The sequence below is a fragment of the Anabrus simplex genome, chromosome 3, assembly GCF_040414725.1.
Source record: "Anabrus simplex isolate iqAnaSimp1 chromosome 3, ASM4041472v1, whole genome shotgun sequence".
Taxonomy (NCBI): domain Eukaryota; kingdom Metazoa; phylum Arthropoda; class Insecta; order Orthoptera; family Tettigoniidae; genus Anabrus; species Anabrus simplex.
The window spans coordinates 202,329,038-202,332,410 of NC_090267.1; the positions used below are offsets into that span (position 1 = coordinate 202,329,038).

At 41.1% G+C, this 3,373-nt stretch overlaps 1 non-coding gene across 1 annotated transcript; it reads right to left on the reverse strand.

Annotated features, from left to right (window-relative positions):
- Positions 1–1,814: 1,814 nt before the first annotated feature.
- On the reverse strand, positions 1,815–1,891 carry TRNAS-CGA (transfer RNA serine (anticodon CGA)). The gene has a single exon. It is a non-coding gene; the product is annotated as a tRNA-Ser (tRNA).
- Between the last annotated feature and the right edge of the window lie 1,482 nt (positions 1,892–3,373).

The window sequence follows — 3,373 nt, forward strand, 5'->3', positions numbered from 1 at the left end:
TGCAGATTTCGATATTTTCTATTCGACACACTACAGTATATAGATTCAAAATGTGCGCGACAACAGTTGGGTACCCTTCCTTTTCAGCATTAAGTATATCATATCCGAGGTTCTAGATGTGAGACTCAGATCTGTGAAATAGATTTTCAGTCATGCAGAATTCTTAAATGGCATGGTGATAAAATTTATTTATCAAATGCACTCCCCTGTTGTCATAAATATGAAACTAACGAACATGCACTTCCTATCAAATACAACATACTCCTCAGCTTTATTTGAGTAAATAGTGTAACTGGGCTAACGGGGAACGAGGAAAGGAAAGTTTGGTTGTGTTATTTGGTATGTGTGGTCCTTCCCATTCTTTTCCCGATACCATCATTTTTCGAAATATCATGTCTCTTTCATTTCTGGTTCGTGTTAAGAGGGAATGGTAGCCAATATGTACTTCTCTACAAAGCAATAATCGCTGCCGCCGCCACTACCAAAACCCCAACCACCACCATCACTATGAAACTGCTCCCTCAATGTGTAAATTAATTTATTCATAACTTTTCAAATGATATTTAAAATGAATAAGTCATAAACATCTATGTACGGCTCCTTGGCTGAATTATCAGCATAGTGGCCTTTGGTTCATAGGATTCTGAGTTCAATTCTCAGACGGGCTGGGAATTTTAACCACGTTTTTATTAATTTCTCTAGCTCGAGAGTTGGATGTTTGTGTTCGCTTTAACACGCCAACCTTAAATAACAGGAATAAAAGACCCGAAAATGAATGGAAGAACCATAAAACTGTTTCATTTCATTTCCCACTGATCTGCATTTAGGGCCGTCCATACCAGTTGTTAACCTAGTCTGTCAATCATTTCAAAGAAGTTGGTAATTCACCGAACAACTCTCTTGGTAAATTATTCCAAAACCGAATTCCTCTTCCTACTTTCCCCTACTTGTCATCTCAAATTCCCACTTACAGCTCGGAACATACCGCTTAGTCGAGCAGTTCGTCTCCTTAAGCGCAAGTCTTCCCAGCCCGTATTATATTCTCTAATTTAACAAATTATGAAATATATTGGACCAGTCTAGAGAGCCAAGAATAACAGCCTTGAGGATTCGTCGTGCTGACCACCACGACACCTCGTAATCTGCAGGCCTTCGAGCTGAGCAGTGGTCGCTTGGTAGGCCATGGCCCTTCAAGGCTGTTGCATCATAGGTAAAGAGTGTATGAAACATATTTAAACTATTTCCACCATCTAACAAGGAAATATCCCCTAGTTAACATAGTTCATTAATGATGGCTTTAACTTATGAAGTCTCTAACACAGGTCCTCGTTCAATACCATCATTCATCATAACATGTCCAACTAAAGGGGATGAACTAATAGAGCAGTATCCCTAATTGATACATCCGTCACTGTGTCATCCCGATAACCTCGCTGTGGTGAGTCCTGGTCAATGAATCAGCCCGCCGGAACACGGTAAACATCATCAAAATATAATTGGTGTTTCAGACAAGATGAGAGAAAGCTAATGCGTGTGGTTTATTGATGGCTTGTCCCAGTATCGACCTGTGGACCACTATAACCCCCTAGTGGCTACATAACCATAACGCTACCACCGTTGATAGAGCAACTCCATTGGTAGATGAACAAACGATGGACAAATATGTCTAACTATATTGAACTAGTGCGGAGTATAAATATGAATAAAAGATTTTACATGCTGGATGTATTTGAAACCGACTTTCAACGTATTAGGTCGTGTTACATACATGTAGTACCTGTTGAAGAGATGTTAAGTACAGAACAAAAATGGCCAGCCGAACACCAGTGGGATCCGAACCCACAACCTCCCGATTTCGCGTCGGTTGCTCTACCAATTGAGCTATGGTGGCCTAGGCCATCTTTGTTTTGTTTGAAAGGATCTGAGCAACAGGTCTGGCACTGCTGCTATCACACTGTAGAGTGCGTTTAAGTCGCCCGTTGTGGGGCATGTCAATGAATATTGAATTTTCACGACCGCATTGTATTCGAAACCGACTTTCAACGTATTAGGTCGTGTTACGTACATGTAGTACGTGTTGAAGAGATGTTAAGTACTGGATCATCAATATTTAATACGAAATTGCGAACATTGTAAAATTAATTCTAGTATAATATTATCGATTTTATAATTTCACTTTAAATTTCACGGCATCATCGAGAGAGTACTTGCGTATGTGCACACTTTGTGCTCACTGTCTGAAGAATGAAATGGAATGGCGTATGGCTTTTAGTGCCTGGAGTGTCCGAGGACAGGAGTAGGTCTTGCGATTTGACTCCCTTAGGTGACCTGCGAGTCGTGAGGAGGATGAAATGATGATGAAGACGATACATACACCCAGCCCCCATGCTAGAGAAATTAACCAATGATGGTTAAAATTCCCTGGACCTCTGTGACCGAACGCTAGCACGCTAACCATTTAGCCATGTAGTGGACTGTCTGAATAATTTCGTGGTCTATGATATGAATGGTAGCTGTAAAATTATATACTGTAAATCTAGGATCAACATACTGTAACTGTTCCAAGACATTGAACGTTATATCTCGTAGCACATACTTTTTTTTAAATGATTTTTTTAAATGATTCATATACCTGCCATGAAACACACCTTTCTCAGCTTCTTTAAATACTTCTGCAGAAAAAATTAAATTCAGGTTTCAGAATAGAACCATGATGTGGTGTTAAATACTGACATTTAATCTATACTGTCGGGAAACTAATTGCATCGCTGTGAGAGAAATTCACATTAATATTATTAAGCTATTTATTTTAGGTCCCACTAACTACTTGTAGGGTTTGCGGAGACGTTGACGTACCAGAATTTTAGAAGTTTTGAAACGACACGAGGCTGGCGTATCTGAGACCTTCAAATAACACTGGACTGAGCCGGGAGTCGAATCCGCCAACTTGGACACAGAAGGCCAGCGTTCTATCGTCTAAGCCATTCAGCTTGACTAACATTCACATTTACGTACATTTTTCTTGACAGACTTCGACGCAGGTGTACTTTTTTTATTGGCTAGTGGCTTTACGTCGCACTGACACAGATAGGTCTTATGGCGACCACGGGACAGGAAAGGACTAGGAGTGGGAATGAAGCAGCCGTGGCCTTAATTGAGGAACAGCCTGGTTGCCTGGTGTGAAAATGAGAAACCACGGAAAACCATCTTCAGGGCTGCCATCTCCCGAATACTGGATACTGGCCGCACTTAAGCGACTACAGCTGTCGAGCTCGGTAAACAAAAATTGATTTCATGAGAGGTATGCCTGACATCGGGACGGAGGGGAGGGGGGGAACACAAGAGTGACTCGATGAGGCGTCGATGTTAGATG